Source organism: Abramis brama (assembly GCF_963993115.1).
Source record: "Abramis brama genome assembly, chromosome: 12".
Taxonomy (NCBI): Eukaryota; Metazoa; Chordata; class Actinopteri; order Cypriniformes; family Leuciscidae; genus Abramis; species Abramis brama.
This window is the reverse complement of record NC_139974.1, coordinates 21872025-21893971: the sequence shown is the minus strand read 5'-3', so window position 1 is coordinate 21893971 and position 21947 is coordinate 21872025. Positions and strand designations below refer to the sequence as shown.

Sequence of the window (21947 nt, the reverse complement as noted above, 5' to 3'; positions counted from 1 at the left end):
TTCATAAAAAAAAACGTAGAGTAGCGTCCATTGTTTATTCACAACCCATCGTCAGGAGCACACAGCCCATTGGTATGTAGTGAATTTAGAACCTTTTGAAATGTTTACCATGAGCTACGGTCTGCTGTACTTTAATTTAGGAATGTTTCGTACTTGTGTAATTGTTGACATTGGCTGCGCTTAGTCTGTGCTGAGAGACTTAATTTGTAGTTAAGTTAGCGCGTGTACTGTTCAGTTCTCTCGGTTTGCGATATGTTCGAACACTGGATAATTAACAAATTACCAAGTAAACTAACGTAGCAGACTGTTGTGTGGTAGGCGACGGAATTGCATTTAGTAAAACATTGAATTGAAGTGTTATAATGATTAATGCACTTTGCCTGCTGACTCGTGTGATAGCTATACTCTGCGTAGGAGCGCTGCTATGCATGATGGGAAATGTAGTTTCTGCTGTGTTCTGACGCAGCTGTGCAAGACTGTATAGGAGATTATATGATAGTGTATTCTTATTTACAGCAGAAATAGATCTAGTTATTTTATTGTAACTATTTCATGTTTTGTTTATTTTGCATTATATATTCAATGGATATATTTGTAACACTGGTTTATTTATTATTCCAGGTTTATGACCTGTGGTCAGTTGTATAAGTAAAACAAAAATACAAGACTAATGACAAACACGAGTCGTGCCATGTGTGCTGCCTGACACCAGCCCATTCGGATGGCTGAAAATTTAAAAAGATCCGAACATTGGGGATGAGGGCTAGATGACTTCCAGGTGTGCTTAGTAAGGTGCTAGAGAGGATTATGGGGAAATGCAGTCCATGACAAAACTAAACATAATACCAAAGCCTAACCCTATAGTAAGTACATGTTGTTAATTAATATTACTCAGTACTTAAATGTATAATTACACTGTAACAAGGACACCTTAAAATAAAGTATAACCCAAAGTTTTTATGCAACCAAACATTCTGACTTTTAACAATACTCACGTGTAGGTTAATTTGAAGAAAGCATATAATTTACATGCTAATTCTACTGTAGTAAATATGTATTCTTGTCCATTATATAATATTTAATTTTGTGTATGTTCTTGCTTACACATACTGTGTGCTATGTAGTACACACTTGAATAAATGCAGAAACAATCACAGCATGTTTCTATGGTAATGGATAAAGAATAACCTCAGCTAGACAAACATTTAACCATTCTATCCTTTTCTTCTCTTCCTTTTTAGTGGCTCTTTGTGAACACTGTAACACCTCATAGGCACTCTATAAATCAATGCGTATGTGCTTTCACAGGTTTTTGTTGTTGTTGTTGTTGTTGGCGTTGGCGTTGTTGGCTTCATAGTAATGAAATTTGGGGGAAAGTCACAACGTAAAAAGGTTTAAAAAATAAATATTGATGTAATCTTAAGCACCTATTTTACTTCATATGACTTGGAATATAGCATAAAAACCACATGGACAAATTATGTAATATGTTTATGTACGTTCATTGTAACTGCATGGAAAATAGTGTCAAGCATAGTCTTCAAAATGTATTCTCTTGTTTTCCCACATATGACAGCAAAAAAGGTTTGGAACAGCATGAAATGAGTAAATTGTGACAAAACTTGCCCGATTGAAACTGTGGATACCTGCCCCTAACTGTCATATTAAATAGCTGACACTAGACTGAATGTATCCAGTGTGATTTTATGCAAAAATATAATTTATTATGTCTTTCCTTTAGAGGTAAAACAGATAATATCTGTAAGATTCACCCACAAAAATGTACACACACATTGATAGCAAACCATCTGTTACCACTTGGAGTTCATCTAGTTTATTGTAGGTCTAGAGGGCATAATCTCACCCTGGGAATGCCCTTCTTTCCTAAACTTGAAATTTAACAAATTTTCTGATATAGAGTTCTAATAACAATTGTCATCTCTTTCACTGTTCGTTCACTTCTACATCTCTATACTTGCCTGAACTTTTCTAGCCAACTGTAGCTTTGTATTTGTCATGAACTGCTCTGAGACACAAAGGTTGAGGATCCAAATGCAGTATTTGGACTCTTGAGCTGAACTCAAAGATCTAAGACTTTTTCTATGTACACAAAAGGCCTGTTTCTCTCAAATATTGTTCACAAATCTGTCTAAATCTGTGTTAGTGAGCACTTCTCCTTTGCCAAGATAATCCATCCACCTCACAGGTGTGGCATATCAGGATGCTGATTAGACAGTATGATTATTGCACAGGTGTGCCTTAGGCTGGCCACAATAAAAGGCCACTCTAAAATGTGCAGTTTTACTGTACCCGTTTTTTTTACCGGGTGGGGGGGGGGGGGGGGGGTGTTGGGGGGGGGGGGTGTGTTGGGGGGTTGGGGGGTTGTTGGTTGTGGCCTGTGGAATGTTGGTCCACTCCTCTTCAATGGCTGTGCGAAGTTTCTGGATATTGGCACGACCTGGAACAGGCTGTCGTATACGTCGATCCAGAGCATCCCAAACACATTCATTCATGCTGACTGCAGGAATATCCACCAGCTGTTGCCCGTGAATTGAAATGTTAATTTTTCTACCAAAAGCTGTCTCCAAAGATGTTTCAGAGAATTTGGCAGTACATCCAACCAGCCTCACAACCGAAGACCACGTGTAACCACACCAGCCCAGGACCTCCACATCCAGCATCTTCACCTCCAACATCGTCTGAGACCAGCCACCCGGACAGCTGCGGCAACAATTGGTTTGCATAACCAAAGAATTTCTGCACAAACTGTCAGAAACCGTCTCAGGGAAGCTCATCTGCATGCTTGTCGTCCTCATCGGGATCTCGACCTGACTGCAGTTCGTCGTCGTAACTGAATTGAGTGGGCAAATGCTCACATTCGATGGCGTCTGGCACTTTGGAGAGGTGTTCTCTTCACGGATGAGTCCCTGGTTTTCACTGTACAGGACAGAGGTATCCAGTCCGCAGGGTGGAAGTTTCTACCCCAGGGGTGGCAAGGTGGACTTGCAAAAGGAAAGACACATGCTCAAGAGACTTACTGTGGAAATACAAATGTGGGGGTTGCCCAACAGGGGAACCATGCACACGGAGGCACCTAGCCTGACACGAGGGCTGCCACCCCTCTAAGGAACCTGACGACCAGGTTATGCTGTCCTACCGTTTTTGACTCCACAAGGTCGTGGTGTGCAGAGATCGCAGCCACATAAACCTTAAGGGTGGAAGGAAACAGCCTTTGTTCCAACCCTTCTTGGAGGAAGGAGAGCACAGACCCGATCGGGCATTTTCTGGGATCTTCTCGGCGAGAAGAACACCAGGTGACAAAGAGGTTCCACTTCAGAGCGTAGGCATGTCTCGTGGACAAGGCTCAAGCTGAAGTGATGGTAGCAACCACCTGAGGTACCAGAGAGTGCCCCGTCTCCGAGAAAGGAGGTCCTTCCTCAGAGGGATTGGCTAGGGAGGGGCTGTCGCAAGGAGCACCTGTTCAGAGAACCAAGTCCGGCTGGCCAATGAGGCGCAACCAAAAGGACCTGCTCCTTGTCCTCCCTGATCTTGCACAAGATCTGTGCGAGAAGGCTCACTGGAAGAAACGCATATTTGCGGAGGCCCGGATTTGCTTGTCGGCTGCATGATTGAGCTCGCCCGGAATGTAAATGGCAGAAAGCGACCTCAGACACTTGTGACTCCATGACAAGAGATGGCGGGCGAGTTGCGACATAAGGCGGAAGCGTGGTCAACCTGATGGTTGATGTACGCTACTGTCGCCGTGTTGTCTGAACGGACTAGTACGTGCTTGCCCTTGATCAACATGCGAAAACGGTGCAGAGCTAAGCGTACTGCCAGCAACTCGAGGCAATTGACATGCCAAAGGCGCTGGGGTCCTGTCCAGGCAGCATGTCCATTGCACATGGCACCCCAACCCATGGCTGAGACATCTGTTGATACAACAACATGCCTGGACACTTATTCTAAGGGCACTCCGGCCCGTAGAAAGGAGAGGTTTGACCATGGGGTGAAGGTCTGATGGCAAGCCCAAGTGACTGGTACCCGGAGCGTGCCCTGTTGCCATGCCCATCTCGGGACTCGATCGTGTGTCGTATACGCCGATCCAGAGCATCCCAAACACATTCATTCATGCTGACTGCAGGAATATCCACCAGCTATTGCCCATGAATTGAAATGTTCAAAAGACGCGCCGCGTGCAGCTCTTTTAGAGAGACAGAGAAAAAAATAACTAAACAGCAGTGCTGAAGCGCCCATGCAAGGAGAAAACACACACTATTGGCAGATCACTGCATAGACCAGCAGCAGGAATGAGATCTCGCTGGAACACGCCGTAACACGCAGTAACACCAACACCGCTGAAGAGTAGCTCGTCTCGTCTTTCAAACATGTAGACAGCTTTGCAGTGGAGAGAAGTGAAGTAACACTCGGCTCCAAAGCAGAAACATAATGCGAGATTGCACGCGCAGCTCCTCTTATACCCACGACGTGGGGCGGAGTTGCGCTATGCAAATTCCGCAGACCCATGGCATTGTTTTGCCATTGGCTTGTTTTGTAGAACTCGAAGGTGATAGGCTTCTAAGCGAAACCCCTCTTTAGTCAAAACTGAGTTTGGGTTCTATGCCACTGTCGCCTTTGTCTTGCTTATTTGGGGTTTATAAGACACTTAATATTCAGTAATATTATTGATTTGACTGCACTGACAGTCTCGAATGAGAACAAAACTTTAACTCAATTGGGCTGAATAATGACACTATTGTCTTAGATTTTTTATAGCTGAATCGCTTTCATAATTGATGAAATTTGCAACATCAACACTTATTGAACTGAACTGAATCATCACTGAACTGACTTGAGCTGCATAATTACACTACTGTCTTTTTTAGGGCTGTTTTACAGCAGAAATATAATTTGTAATATTTGATGAGGTTTGCATCTGTCACAAACTGTGGCAGTAGTGACGTGCATGATGAAGGTTATAATCTAACAATAGTCTTTAATAATAACTCTTTTCAAGATACAGGAGAATACAGGAGATAATATAAATACAATTACATAGAACAAAGATGATACCAGACAGAGAACTGAACAAAACACAGGGATTAAATACATGAGGAGTGTAATCAAGGATAAAACGGTACAGGTGTGGAAACTGGTTAACAACCAGGGAAACTAATTAGAGAATTAGAGAAAATCAAGCTTTTGATGTTGTTTATATCTCTATGTGGTGTTTTTAACATGCTTTCAGACAAACCATGTGCAAATTCATAAGTCAACACCATTGCTGAGTATTTTCTCCTTAAAACTGCAGTGAACCAAAGACAGTCTCAAAAATGCGGTTTGAAATGGACGGTGTTTCTTACGTCATAAACTACATTGTAACCAATCACGTACAGGCGGGCTTTAGCATATCATTAACTATGACTGCTCTGAAGCAGGGGAGTCTCAAGAGAAGCCAGGTTATCCCAGTATATTTTTCTGTTGAAAATCGGGTACATTTAGCTATATAGTGGGTGAATTATGCATGCATATTATGATGTTATGATCAACTAAATGCCTTTTTTTCCCACTGACGTTCTATGATGTTCAAAGCGTTTCTGCGGATGCTGATTTTTAGAAGGCAGCTGTCTGACTCTGAGGTTGCGAACGGAACATGGTTTGAATAACATAGCAACACATTATTAGCTGTTTGATAATGTGGTCAAGCAAAAGGCTAATCATATTAATTACCGTTATGTGTCCGACGATGTAAAGAGCGATGCCACTGTGCAGCGTTTACTACAGTAACTTGAGTACAGAGTACTACAAAGTTGAGTGAGTGTGAGTGAGTGGAGGTGGGGCTAATTAGCATATTCATGGTTCTAAATAAAGCAAGGGTGTAGGGTGTAGAGTTACATTCAAGCTATCTTAAGGCTTACGGCACGAAGAATGTTTTTCACAGGAAAAAAACGTTGAAATATGTAATTTTGGCGATCAAAGACTATTTTTAAGGGATAAAATTATTGACTATAGGGGGACTTTAATGGCAAAACAGGAACAGAACAGTGAAAACAAAACTAAAACGGACTACACATTACAGCTTCATTGATTCGATTATGTTCCTGTTTATTACTGTGAATCTGTTTTGAAACAGTCTGTATTGTATAAAGCATATACATCTTTATCTATATAAATAAAGGCGAAAGGTGATTAAACTCTTACATTCATCCAAAATAAAACTAATCAAAAATAAAACAACAAAAAAAAGTCATATCACACTATCACAGGCTGCATGCAGTGTGAATTATTAATACCCCCATAATCCCATAATGTTAAAGAGGTTCGGTTAAAGGTTTTTAATTACTGTCCCTCTATTTATAGAATGTTACAGCATGTGCATGTGTCTCGTCCTCTTGTTCTGCTTCCATGGCAACCGCCTCATTATCATCCACGGATGGGGAAATGTAAAGCACCGACTTAATCGTCCATTTACACAAAAACGTCCTGTCACGAAAAAAAGTAACACTTTTTTCTTTACAGTGCCTTTGTTACACGTTACATGTACTTACTATAGTAATAACAGTAATTTATGCATAATTACATGTAACTATCCCTAAACCAAACCCTTATCATAACCCTGGAATTGCCTTCCTGATAATGTTCAGGGCTCAGACACACTCTCCTAGTTTAAATCTAGATTAAATACACATCTCTTTAGTCAAGCATTCACATAATACATCTCACAACCTTGTACTCCAGTTATATCCGATGAAATTCACATAATTATATTTTGTTTGAAATGTTATGAACAGCAGCTACGCTAATTATTTTCCAGTTGCTTATGTTTCTACCTCAAGATGCCCTCTCTAAATTGTTACGTAGAAACATTTTCTGTAAAGCTGCTTTTAAATGATATGCATTGTGAAAGCGCTATACAAATAAATGTGAACTGAATATAACTCTATGGTAAGTGCATGTTATTAATTGATATCACTCAGTACTTAAATGCATGGTTACACTGTAACTGTAATGAATGTCCACTGGAGGCGAGCTGAATGCGAACCCAAGTTCAGTTTTATTGAATCCAAAAGTGAACAGATACAAAATAAAGACTTGAGGGCCATATACACACAGAGACTAATGACTAACAAGGAACACCTGTGAATAATCAACAAGGACACAGGAGACCACGAGCTGGGTGGAACCAGTGAGGGCACAGGAGACCTTAAGCTGAGTGGAACTAATGGGGCAACAGAAGACCTTGAGCTGGGCTGAACCAGTGGGGGCCAGGAGACCTTAAACTGGGTAGAACCAGTGGGGCACAGGATACAGAACCAGTGGGGGCACAGGAGACCTTGAGCCGGGTGGAACCAGTGGGGCACAGGATACAGAACAAGTGGGGGCAGAGGAGACCTTGAGCTGGGTGGAACCAGTGGGGACACAGGAGACCTTGAGCTAGGCGGAACCAGTGGGGGCACAGGAGACCTTGAGCTAGGCGGAACCAGTGGGGAACCAGTGGGGGCACAGGAGACCTTGAGCTGGGTGAAACCAGTGGGGACACAGGAGACCTTGAGCTAGGCGGAACCAGTGGGGGCACAGGAGACCTTGAGCTAGGCGGAACCAGTGGGGGCACAGGAGACCTTGAGCTGGGTGGAACCAGTGGGGACAAAGGAGACCTTGAGCTAGGCGGAACCAGTGGGGGCACAGGAGACTTTGAGCTGGGTGAAACCAGTGGGGGCACAGGAGACTTTGAGCTGGGCGACACCAGAGGGGGCACAGGAAACTTTGAGCTAGGCGGAACCAGTGGGGCCATAGGAGACTTTGAGCTGGGAAGGACCAGCAGGGACGGGAGAATCAGGGAAATATCCTCTTCCAAATCATAATAACTATTTGCAAAGGCCAGCAGCAGCTGCTCACCCTCAATGGCGGGAGTGTGGGTAAAGCTTTCCTCCAGACTCAAAATCCTCTCAGGAACATTCACTGCAAGATGTTCATTAGACACGCCAGATCTAAAAAGCCCAGAGTGTGGTCCTCCAGTGAACGGTCCTTCTGCTTGTTTTTTTTTTTTTTTTCCATTACTGTTACCTGATGGAGTTTGGGTTCCTTGCCACTCTCGCCTTTGGCTTGCTTAGCTGGGGTTTATAAGACACTTTACTTATTCAGTAATATTACTGATTTGACAGCACTGACAGTCTTGAATGAGAACAAAACTTTAACTCAGTTGGGCTGAATAATGATACTATTGTCTTAGATCTGTTTATAGCTGAATCGACTTAATTCCATAATTGATGAAATTTGCAACATCAACACTTATTGAACTGAACTGAATCATCACTGAATTGACTTGAGCTGCATGATGACACTAATGTATTTTTTAGAGTTGTTTTACAGCAGAAATATAATTTGCAATATTTGATGAAGTTTGCATCTATCACAAACTGTGGCAGTAGTGACGTGCCTGACGAAGGTTATAATCTAAAAAACTGTCTTTAATAATAACTCTTTTCAAGATACAGGAGAACACATGAGATAATATAAACACAACTACGTAGAACAAAGATGATACCAGAGAGAGAACTGAATAAAACAAAGGGATTAAAAACATGAGTGTAATCAAGAATAAAACGGTACAGATGTGGAAACTGGTTAATAACCAGGGAAACTAACTCGAGAATTAAAGACACTCTGTTGTGAAAATCAAGTTTTTAATGTTGTTTATATCTCCATGTGTGGCAAAATCCTCTCAGAGACCATTCACTAGAAGGTGTTCATTAGACACGCCAGATCTAAAAAGCCCAGAGTGTGGTCCTCCAGTGAACGGTCCTTCTGCTAAAGGCAGAGCAGTTGGACGGTCAGCAGGTCCATAGGCGAGAGGGAGAGAAAGAAAAATGATTTTTTGTTTTTAGAAACTTCATACTTAAAATCTCTGAAAATCTCCCATTAAGAGTGATGATGCCATTGGAATATTTGCATACAGAATTGTTGTTTGTATTACAATTAAAAAAGGTGAACGAAAAGTAGTGTGTAAGCATGGGAGAGGGAGAGATACAGAGAGAAATAAAGAGGCTATTAAATTGACCCTCTGGGTGTCAGGCTTCTGGGTGGATGATGAAGTAGGAGGCGAACACGAAGATGAAGGATCAAAGGTTTTAATTCTCAATAACAACGGTACACGGAACAGGGAGCGTGTGCTCAGGAACAGACTACCTAACATTAAACATTGACCGACCAGTGAAGACTGAAACACTCAGGGCTTAAATACAGGGGAGAACAGATCAGGGAAACAAGACACAGCTGACAAGACTAACGAGGAACCAGGTGATACAAATGAACTAATGAGGGTAACCATGGAAACCAAGGAGTGGCGGGAAAACAGAACAAAGGAAGACATGTGACCAGTGACAAAAACACTCAAACAGAACAGAACTGTGACATAATTCCCCCCTCCCGGTAGGCGCGTCCTCGCGCCGTAGACAGACCAACAAATAGGGTGGGAGGGTGGGCGCCCTGGAGGCTGACAAGGGCGTGGCTTGGCAGGACAGGGAGCCTCCAGGGCGGAGCTGGCAGTTCAGGTGACCAGGGCGAAGACAGCCTTTCAGGCGGCCATGGCGGAGAAGACCCCTTGGGTGGCCATGGCGGTGCGGACCCTTCGGGCGGCCATGGTGGAGACGACCCCTCGGGCGGCCATGGCGGTGCGGACCCTTCGGGTGGCCACGGCGGAGACGACCCCTCGGGTGGCCACGGCGGAGACGACCCCTCGGGTGGCCACGGCGGAGACGACCCTTCGGGTGGCCACGGCGGAGAAGACCCTTCGGGTGGCCACGGCGGAGAAGACCCCTCGGGTGGCCACGGCGGAGAAGACCCTTCGGGTGGCCACGGCGGAGAAGACCCTTCGGGTGGCCACGGCGGTGAAGACCCTTCGGGTGGCCACGGCGGAGAAGACCCTTCGGGTGGCCACGGCGGAGAAGACCCTTCGGGTGGCCACGGCGGAGAAGACCCTTCGGGTGGCCACGGCGGAGAAGACCCTTCGGGTGGCCACGGCGGAGAAGACCCTTCGGGTGGCCACGGCGGAGAAGACCCTTCGGGTGGCCACGGCGGAGAAGACCCTTCGGGTGGCCACGGCGGAGAAGACCCTTCGGGTGGCCATGGTGGTGAGGACCCCTCAGGTGGCCAGGACGGAGCCCTATGGCCCCCCCCCAAAAAAAATACTTGGGAAAAGTCCCGGGTACCAGAGAGGGCTCGGTGCAGGGCAGCGACGAGGGCTCGGTGCTGGGCAGATCCAGCGACGAGGGCTCGGTGCTGGGCAGATCCAGCGACGAGGGCTCGGTGCTGGGCAGATCCAGCGACGAGGGCTCGGTGCTGGGCAGATCCAGCGACGAGGGCTCGGTGCTGGGCAGATCCAGCGACGAGGGCTCGGTGCTGGGCAGATCCAGCGACGAGGGCTCGGTGCTGGGCAGATCCAGCGACGAGGGCTCGGTGCTGGGCAGATCCAGCGACGAGGGCTCGGTGCTGGGCAGATCCAGCGACGAGGGCTCGGTGCTGGGCAGATCCAGCGACGAGGGCTCGGTGCTGGGCAGATCCAGCGACGAGGGCTCGGTGCTGGGCAGATCCAGCGACGAGGGCTCGGTGCTGGGCAGATCCAGCGACGAGGGCTCGGTGCTGGGCAGATCCAGCGACGAGGGCTCGGTGCTGGGCAGATCCAGCGACGAGGGCTCGGTGCTGGGCAGATCCAGCGACGAGGGCTCGGTGCTGGGCAGATCCAGCGACGAGGGCTCGGTGCTGGGCAGATCCAGCGACGAGGGCTCGGTGCTGGGCAGATCCAGCGACGAGGGCTCGGTGCTGGGCAGATCCAGCGACGAGGGCTCGGTGCTGGGCAGATCCAGCGACGAGGGCTCGGTGCTGGGCAGATCCAGCGACGAGGGCTCGGTGCTGGGCAGATCCAGCGACGAGGGCTCGGTGCTGGGCAGATCCAGCGACGAGGGCTCGGTGCTGGGCAGATCCAGCGACGAGGGCTCGGTGCTGGGCAGATCCAGCGACGAGGGCTCGGTGCTGGGCAGATCCAGCGACGAGGGCTCGGTGCTGGGCAGATCCAGCGACGAGGGCTCGGTGCTGGGCAGATCCAGCGACGAGGGCTCGGTGCTGGGCAGATCCAGCGACGAGGGCTCGGTGCTGGGCAGATCCAGCGACGAGGGCTCGGTGCTGGGCAGATCCAGCGGTGAGGGCTTTGAGCTGGACGAAACCAGCGGCGAAGGGAGCTTCAGGGTCGACGGAATAAAAGAAAACAAAAGCTCTGCGGGCATAACGCTCACAGTCTCAGGGGCGGCGGGCACGACGCATACTGCCTTGGTCTCGGCAGCTCTGACGTGAAGTGCGGGCTCGGCTGGACTGGCGTGAAGTGCAGGCTCGGCTGGACTGGCGTGAAGTGCTGGCTCGGCTGGACTGGCGTGAAGTGCAGGGCTGGGTGACATTCCTGACCGGGGCGCAACACTCTCCAGACACCGGATTACCGTCTCTTTCCAGGAAAGTCCAGTGATGTCTGGGAGGTTGAGGGGACGATGGAAAGTAGCCCCGATCAGGAATAGTGTGCTGAGGGTTTCATCCTCCAAAGAACTTGTGAGGGCGAGCTGAAAAAACTTCCGGGAGAAATCCAGGATGTCGTGGTTCTCCTGGGCCACAAGGATGAAATTGAGGTGTTCGTCCATCTTGTTTTTTGGTCGGTCAATCTGTCAGGCTTCTGGGTGGATGATGAAGTAGGAGGCGAACACGAAGATGAAGGATCAAAGGTTTTAATTCTCAATAACAACGGTACACGGAACAGGGAGCATGTGCTCAGGAACAGACTACCTAACATTAAACATTGACCGACCAGTGAAGACTGAAACACTCAGGGCTTAAATACAGGGGAGAACAGATCAGGGAAACAAGACACAGCTGACAAGACTAACGAGGAACCAGGTGATACAAATGAACTAATGAGGGTAACCATGGAAACCAAGGAGTGGCGGGAAAACAGAACAAAGGAAGACATGTGACCAGTGACAAAAACACTCAAACAGAACAGAACTGTGACACTGGGATGGATTAGATGTCTCTCTGTCTATTTAACTTTTTTTCTCACATTCTCTCTGTTTCTCTTTCTAAGCCTGATGGATCAGAGTATGTTTTTTTTATTTTTTTACAATTTGTCTGTATAGATTTCTGACAGATTAGTGTGAAACTTCATACCCCTGGCTAAAACTGAATTAGACACACATGCGTACACACACACACACACACACACACACACATTAACACAATCATCACATTTCATACAGTCTGGATATACACAGAGAATGTATTTCTTAGTGAGGCACAAGAAAAGATATTCAAATCAAATATTACAATCTTTTATTTTGTAGTATTAATCCAGACAATAATAACTATAATTCTGAATGTTTTAGTTCTCTCTTGTACTGGGTGGTTGCAATGACATTATGGGTGATTGCTTACTGGTCCAAGCCAAAAGAGCCCACCCTCAAATTTCTATGCTGGTCTCTAGATAAACCAAAAACAGCAGAAAGGTCTTACAATGGTCAGTCCAAACACAACACACACTGCAGCCTTTCAGAGTCCTTTCTGACCTTGATATATAGTTTGGTCATTTAGCATATGTGCACCAGCCATCTGGCTCAAAGCATTGGCACTGCCTATGGCATAGACCCAGAAATATGCACAACAAGAGTTATCAGGCTTGTGTTTGCCCTGTGGCAAAAATCAGTTTGCCTCTGAGCATCTTTTTCAATTAGTAAGAAGGTTAAAATACAGAGACTGGATGGATGGATTGATGGATGGATGCATGGGAAAGCAATGCACACATCGCAAACACATACAGTAAGGAAATACAGTAATGCCAGTAATACAGGCATTCTGTAGCATGTTGGGAAATGCATCACATGTTAGTGGTGACCACCCTACATTGATATTTCAGCTGCAGTCTCTGAGTGAAACTCACAAATCCTGTTAAGAACATGTCATATTTCACTGTCACAATTTGGTTTTGTTTCATGTTCTTGTTTCATGTCTGTCATGTGATCCCCTGCCCTAGTCATGTGATCCTGCCATGTGTTCGGTGTTGTCATGTTGTCATTGGTTCACTGTTGCATTGTTCACAGGTGTTCCTTGTCTAGTCATTAGTCTAGTGTATTTAAGCCCTCATGTCTGCTATTTGTGTTTGTCAAGTATTGTTTCCTGTTACCACTGTTGGTAAGCGTCATGTTTATGTTTTGAGTTCATGCTTTTATTTTATGTTTGATCACGTTTTGTAAATAAACTGCACTTGGGTTCTCTACAAACTTGCCTTCAGTGGACTACTTTATGTTCACCCTAAAATAAAAAAAGAGGAAATTGTATTTTGATTGACAAATGAAGGACACCTTACATATCAGTTTTTGTAAGTTTGTAAAGAAATATTCCCTTGTGAAAAAGAACCATGCTTAATTGTATGAAATGTGCCCTTTGTAGGTTACTTTAAATCTTAAAAGTGTATATATATATATATATATATATATATATATATATATATATATATATATATATATATATATATATATATATATATATATATATATATATATATATATATATATATATATATATATATAAAACTACTTGTAAATGATATAATGTTAATAAAATAAAAACTCACTTCACTGTTACATTACAGTTAATATATTTTAAATTGCAATTATAATCGCAATTGCAGTTGGCACCTAAGTAAAATATTTGTAAGTGTCTTATTTCCATAATAGGTTTTCTTATTTGCTAAAATGTACTTCTTTTCTATTAATAATACGTTGTATTTATATAGTGCCTTTCAAGAACCCAAGGACAGTTTACATAATATTTACAGTTACAAATATACAATCAGGATATAACAAACAGGCAGACAGACATTGCTCATATTACACATGAAAGAAAACCAAAGTAAGGCATGCATGGATCTGAAATTGAAATTATACAATCAGTTAACAGAGCGTAGTGTAAATAAATTAGTTTTGAGATCAGTTTTAAAGGTCTGTAGGGAGGAGACAGCGCATAGGTGTTATGGGAGTTTGTTCCAAAGCTTAGGAGCTGAAATGCTGATTGCCCTACTGCCAACAGCAGAAAGTTTAAACTTCGGTACTGCGATGGGTGTATTAATTCTGAAAGGTAAAAAGGTGCTAAATCATGACAATCCTTGAAAATGAAGACAAGTATTTTAAATTGAATGCGATAGATAACAGGGAGCAAAGAGTTACAATAGTCCAGACGTATTGTAAGACTCTGACTCTGTGGAGAGGACGAAAGCCAGCTCATGCAGGTTATATTTGTCCAAATGGGATTATAGTTGTGTGGCGACCACCTTTTATAAGACTTTAGACAAAAAGGGAAGGTTGGAAATGGGCCTTAAGTTACTAAAGATTGTGTCGTCAAGACCAGGTTTTTTGAGTACCGGGGTGACCACAGCTGTTTTAAGTCCAGGGGCCCATTCTTCGTACGTTGCTTAAAACATCCGAGATCAAATTACACATCCAAGATGATATCATCGGCCTAATCATGATCTGGCTAATTAGGTTCTTCGAACACACCTGCCGGATATGATTAGTATAGCTGGATTGAGTTATCTGAGATAACTGCGCGTTCATGCGCTGGTTTAAAAGGGGATATGTATCGATAGTAGAAACATTGATCAGCAACGCTGCTATTGGCTGCTCAGCGTGGCCAAAGAGTGGGCTCAGTTTTTCTCCTCAGCAGAGCAAGAACTAATAGTCGAAGTTTATTCGGAATTTTAATGTTTAATCAAAATGCCAGGGAACACCTCAAAGTCTGCAAAAGCCAGGAGAGAGGGCTGGCAAAAAGTAGCAGACAATTTAAATCCGTTAGAAGTGGCCATATTAGATGTTTTTATCACTTATTAGCCTATATTTTTGTATTTTAATAATTGCATAATTACTTTGTTCATTGTAATGTCAGTCACCACACTAGAACATGGGAACAAATAAAAGTGAAGTACAAAAATATTCTACATAATGGTAATTTTTAGAAATATTATAGTCTCTTTTATAAAAGGCACTGTTAAATAAATGGTTGTCTGTTTATAAAAGCAACCAAGAAAAAGGCTGAGAAAAAAAAAGAAAAGATCTTAGTAGCCTACACTGTAAAATAATTTTTGCTGCATTAAATTAAGGCCGTATAGTCATGTCAACTGTTAAATCTTGAGTAATGATGAATTGCTTTGACTTGTGAAAGTGAAAACTGAAACTTATGTTAATGTAAAAATATTTTGCCATAAGTTATTGATCACATTTTTCCCGAGTGTAGTTCATTGTAATGACATTGTGTTTTCGTCTTTTGTGCACTTTTACATATAATACACCAACACTTCTATCTGTTCCCAAGAAAGTGGTGGCTGAAATATGTGCAGTAAGTGGACATTTTCTAACTTTACAAAGGAAAGAAAGTATAAGACTTTGTAATGTCCATTTGTTTCCATTGCACTGGACAGTGAATAAACCCTCTCAGATAACTGTCATATGGAGGAACTAGCCTACCTGCAAGTGCATAAATAACTTTACTTAATTTATACTTGCTTTATGGCTGCAATATAAGTTGCAGGATTCCACATCTACAGAAAGGCCTACAGAAGAGTATGCACAGACAGAGGAGACATAGGCCTACAGGTGGGCAGTGTATAGCCAACTTTTCCTTTTTATTTGTTGCATGAGGCATGTGTCTAATATCTCTTGTTGCAGGCACTTGACCACTGGCTTTTCTTTACAAAGAACAATTGAAATAAAACTCAAGCATATCTTATAATAAACATTTAATGAAAAGTGTTTTTTTTTTTTTTTTGGCAATGTTGTGTAATATGGCACATGCAACAATGTCACAGGCCCTGCTGTGCAACCCTCAGACTTTTCAGACACTGAAATCTTCCCTTTAGTTAGCCAACGTTCATTTCATTGTGTGCCCTTGTCCTGGCTAGAGCTGCATTGTAACTGGTTTGGGTCAGGGAATGGGGTCATAAAACACCTGTCTGCAGGCAGGAACATGTCATAATCACCTATGAAAAAATGCAGTTCTGTTAGGATCAGCACAAGTGTATGTAATACAGGGAGCTTGATATTTAATTGTGGAACTTTCCTTACCACTTTCAAATAATGTGCATAAATGTGAATCTCTGAAAATTCTTAAGTCATGCACAGATCCTGGCCATTTTGCTTTCACATTTGTGATATGGAAGATTTTAGTCAACTGCCTTTTTAAATTTGATATAATATTACTAATCTGGAATATTAAGAATCACAATAGTAACTGGGCTGCACATTTACATTGTGAACCCCCTTTCTGTTCACATAATCCCCTTCATTGAGGCCTTGATGGCAGTCTATGGTCTAGCCTATAGTCTATGGTACCAATCACGTGAAGCCTGAGTGACATACAGTATACTGTAATCGGTATGGTCATGATTGCATGATCTTCATAAAAAATTATGATAGCCTAAAAAAAAAAAAAATTGCTTTAAAAAAAACTGCTTTACAACATTGGGTCTTAAGTGGCTTGGAAATGCCACAAAAAAAACCTAAACTGTTTTTTAAACCTAAAAGCGCCAGGTAAACTCCGAATGACACGACAGACAGCACTTTCCATCAAGTTCTCCGCATCTCCAATAGTGTAAAGGAAAGAGCCACTCGCAAATAATCTTGGGGCAATGCAAACAGTTGTGGGGCAATGCAAACAGTGTGCTGTAGTTAAAGCCCGACTCTGACAAGTCAAAAATAAATGTACGTTTCAAACAAATTAATAATGTAAACGACAATCTCACGAGTCACGAGAAAAAATATATATCTCAGAAAGTGCACTATCGCGCTGCGCTGGACTTCCCCGTATCAGCTCCGCTTATGAAGCCGCAGTCTAATCCTGTTAACATGAAATAAGCCTGCTCCCGAGCAGGTTTAAGCTTGCGCACCTGTTGCTATGACAGCAAGTCCAGGATGAGCGTCGAAGAACCAAACAATCCAAGATCATGCCAAATCGCCAACAATCAAATCCAGCTAACTGAGTTAGCGACGTACGAAGAACGGGCCCCAGGTGGAACATAACCAGTGATAAGGGATCTATTAATCATGTGGGTAATATGTATAATGAGAGAAGGCAGAATGTTTTTCAAAAGGTGTGTTGGTATAGGATCAAGCTGACAGGATGAGGAGTTAGATTTAATAATCAACTGTTCAATAGCAGATGTATTAGTGAGTGTAAAGTTTGAGAGCGGGTGGACTAACTGGGAAGTAGAAGGTTCTGGAGGATATACATCCTCTGGAGGAGGAGATGTGGAGAAGGAATGGTAGATATTGTGTAGTACTTCTTCAGTTCTGGTAATATAGTATATCAACCAGAATGATTAATTAGTCATTCTGAGATTATTTGCTATTGGCTGTTAATTGTGTCCAATGGGCCAATTAACAGAAGTGATCGTTCCCTCATGTGTTCCAAAAATATATTGATTTTGAATGAATTTAGAGTAAATATTGTGTAAAATAAAAGTTTATTAAATTCAGTATTTTTTTTCTATTCTATTATCTGCATTATATTGATAATCAGTCAGCCTGTTCTCTATAAATGTCACAAATTGTGCTCATGAAGATAATTAGGCAGTCTTTAATAAATCCACAGAGTAAGAGTAAGTGCAAATGAAGGTGATTAAAGACAGACAGCTGACAGTGATGAAGACTCAAATCAGAAACCATGACAACAAACATGGCACGGAAAAACAGTACAAATGAAAACAAAGTCCAAACTGAGGGTACGTTTACACGACAACAATATGCTTAAAACGGTGACGTTTTTTCTTTGAGTTTTCCACGTACAGACAACAGCATTGTCAAAACAATCCCCATTCAACACTGTACACTGTAACACTGTAGACTGAACACGTAATACGCATGACGTCATCATCTTCGTTTTTGTTGTTTACACGGAGACTGATTCTCTGATTTGCGTTTTTAGGTACCCAAAACGCTGTTGTCGTGTAAATGAACGGCCAAAACGCATACAAAGTTTTACGTGTCGAAAACGGTGTCGTGTAAACAGCCCCTGAGTGATGGTGACAATATATCAGTATCAGCATCAGCCATGAAGGAAAAAAACAGCTGGGGGACTCCCATTAGCTGTCATGGGTGGTTGTGCTGTACAAAGCGCACAATGATAGAGTTCAAAAGAAACACGTTATTAATAAATAAAATAAAAATGCAGAAAAGATACTAACAAATCACAAAGCATTATCGAGACAGGACAAAGAACAGAAAGAACATAAGGCTTAAATACACAGGGACTAATCATTAATTATTTGAACAACAGGTGATAGGAATCAGACAGGTGACAGGCACATACGCGGAAACTAATAAGAAAAGGGAACATTGAACATAGAGAACAATGAAAACTAACCAAAACAGAACATAACCGTTACACTAGCATTTACTCTGTCAGTAACTCAGTAAATATAATCTAGTGTAATATGCTAAAAGAGACCCATTAATCTCTGGATGGTGATTTAGTTGATTTAGTGTACATAAAAATCAACGCTCTCTCACTCTCACTCTCTCTCTCTCTCGCTCTCTCTCTCTCTCTCTCTCTCTCTCTCTCTCTCTCTCTCTCTCTCTCTCGAAAGATACACTTAGATACCCAAGATACTTGGGTGCCAATACAAATCGTATTGCGATTTTTAATCACGAGTTGTTGTTTTTTTTTAACACTAGACCATGGGGAAAATTAGAATCATACACTTATACAGACTGTACATGATGTATAAGATGAGTCATATTTACAGTCATAATATGATGACTTTTATTTTAGAAGCATCATACATTACAGTACTGTAACGTCTCAGTCCATTGATCATTCATTCCTTCACCAGAGGGAGCCATCACCAGAATTCTAGATCCACTTCATGTGTCACTAATTCACTTCCTGTTTGTAAATATTTAAACCATGCTCTCAGCAGCCATCTTTACGAAGTACTGCCAGTTCATCTGCATACCCATAGACAGTATATAAACTGGACACAGCGACCCCATTGGATTCAACGGAGACAAGTGAAGTCAATTAGAAGCACTAACTTCCTGATGGTCGAGCGTACTGCGCAGACTCAAACTGAGCTTGACGACGTAGATGTGACGTGAGCAACCCGTCTGTCTTCTAGTAGCTGTGCCAAGAGAAATCTTAATCATTCCCTTCCGAAACGTGCAGAGACGGAGAGCGTGAGTAGGAGCTGTCCATGAGCTAGGAGCAGGAGAAACTTTTGCTAAGTATTCTGATTAATTACTTTGTCATTTTGCCTCCACGTCCCCCCGATTGCCCGTGAGCTTCTCCTCCTGTCCATACGGTAATCTCTCTACTGTGCGACAGAGAGTCGCGTGGTTATGACGCAATCGTTAGCCTATTTTTACAAAAACTGCATCTACGGGGCCATAACGTAAGCTATAAGGTAATGGAGCCTTTTATACATTTTCGTGTTTCTTTAGAAATAAATAATGGACAAATGGAGTCTTTAAACACCCTGTGCATACCAAGTGTTTCTATTTCAAGTATCTTGTTTCATGTGCATGACCCTCTCTGTTCTCTGGATTACTGTTTTTGGATTTGTTTGCTATTGGACTGCCTGTTTGAATTTCTTGAATTCTGCCTGGACTTTGATTACGATTTCCCGTTTAACATTTTGGTTTGATTGTCCTGGACTTGCTGATTTGTTTAATAAACTCCAGCAAATGGATTGTAAAATGCCTCCAATTGTGGATCCGTTACAACTACATTCTCTTGAATAAATGATTCAATGACAAACACACTTTTTAACAGTCATTTGTCAATATTAACAATATAAAATATTCAGTTGTTATTTGTAGCGCCATTTTCAAAAGGTGATAACTATTTTGATCGCTACCGTAGACATCAAGTGTTTAAATTTGAACTATAAACTTTTATCCAAGTACTTCTATGATAATTTGAACTATTGTATCATAAAAATAATCATGAGGTTAAAATAATAACAACTGCTCTCTCTGGATCAGCAGTAGCGCCAACACAGATTTGAATGTTGCAATATGATTTTGTCAAAGGTTTAATAGACAAATTGTTGTCATTTAGGAATAAGATCGCATGGATGTTTGAATCGAGATCACAATCTTTTAAAGATTAATCATGCCGCTCTACTGTCTTACTCTGTCTCTCTCAGCATTGATTTCTGACACAGAGCGGAAATGAGTAGCACGAGGGCTTTCAGTGCATTCATTACTATATTAATATTCATGAAGTGAGACATTGCTATTAAAGGATACAGTGAATCTCCCACACATCCCACCAGAACCGTTTCTGGAAAAGTTTAAATCTATTTGTGGTGGTCAATGTTGATATTGTGGCCGACCACCACAAATAAATCAATGTATGGGAAACACTGCAATTGATTGTAATTGACTTTGGGATGTGTTTTGCTTTCTTTGGGTAGTCTCACATCGCTTTCTCGCGTCCGCTTGAAAGCGATATTACGTCACGTGACGCGTAGATAACGACACAATTCGCCCTCTGTTATGACAAAAGTGGGAAACTTCTGTCCACCTCGTCTATAAGCAAGGACTAAAATAAAGCAATTTGATTTGAATGAATATCGATTCTGAAAAAAAAATAATAATAATTTAAATCATAAACAAAAAATTGCGATAGTAAGGTGAATAGATTTTTTCTCCCAGCACTAGTGTGCAGAATTTGTGCTCAAATTTACTTCATCATGATTAGAAAATGTTAGAAGACTAGTGATTGAACTTATCAGGCAAAACAACAAAAAAACATTTATCATTGTTTTATCATAAATATTACTCAGTCCCACACCATGCATGAATGAATGAATGAATGAATGAATGAGGCATTTATATAGCGCTTTCATATGTACTACTGTACACCCAAAGCGCTTTACAATCATATCAGGAAATCTCTCCTCAACCACCACCAGTGTTGCAGTATCCACTTGGATGACGGTAGCCAAAGTACAACAGCGCCAGTGCGCTCACCACATACCAGCTACAGGTGGAGAGGAGAGAGAGTGATTCAGGGGATGGGGATTTTTAGGAGGCCATGATTGGCAAGGGCCAATGGGTGGAATGTGGCCAGTATCATATGAGCCTCATAGGACTCTTGGCCAGTATATAAACTCCAAGCAACCACTCCTGCAACCATGCCCAGATAACCATTGTGGCAGCAACTTTTTCACAGGCAAACAACTCACAATTTAAAAATCTAGATTGTTTAATATGTTTGTTGCACACTGTTAACAAAAAGCCATATACAACCAGCTGTTCTCTCTTATAAAGTGTCTTCAGATTGAAGGAAGACTGAAGGGCTGAAAGATGGTTAAGTGTCTTGTCAAGGTGAACACAAAGAGGCAGTAAACACGGAGTGTAAGGCATCTTACAAAGCAAGGAAAAGCGTGGGCTGACTGTGCTGAATTACCCAGAATACCACACTGAGACATCTTACACAACAACCACATGTTGCTGGGAATCAAAAGTACGAAGAGCACATTTATGCATCCCTTGCTCTTCTCTCCAGTGCACAGGATAATAGCTGCATGTCCTAGAACACCATGCGGGGCGTAAAGAGACAAGACTGAACACATGCATATGAGGAGATACTTATTCTGCTCTGCAGTGACTCATTTGGTTAAAGAGATCATTCTGGAATGAGATTTCTCCCATGGGAGAACAGCAGCTCAGAGAAGGCTTGTCTGAGTGGTTCTCTGAATCTGCTGGATACGGAGAGATATTCTAAATGGTTACTGCTGTAATTTAAGGTACTGAGAAATATTAAGCAACTACATGTACTTACTATAGGGTTAGGGTAGGATTAGGATTTGTTTGAGGGTTAGTTGCATGCAATTATGCATAATTTACTGTTATTACTCTGGT

General features: G+C 42.6%; 1 protein-coding gene across 1 annotated transcript in view; it reads right to left on the bottom strand.

The window, feature by feature from the left end:
• The window catches only part of LOC311094241 (cAMP-dependent protein kinase inhibitor beta-like), a 40559-nt gene that overhangs the window by 16213 nt on the left and 2399 nt on the right, over positions 1–21947 (bottom strand). The window lies entirely within an intron of this gene.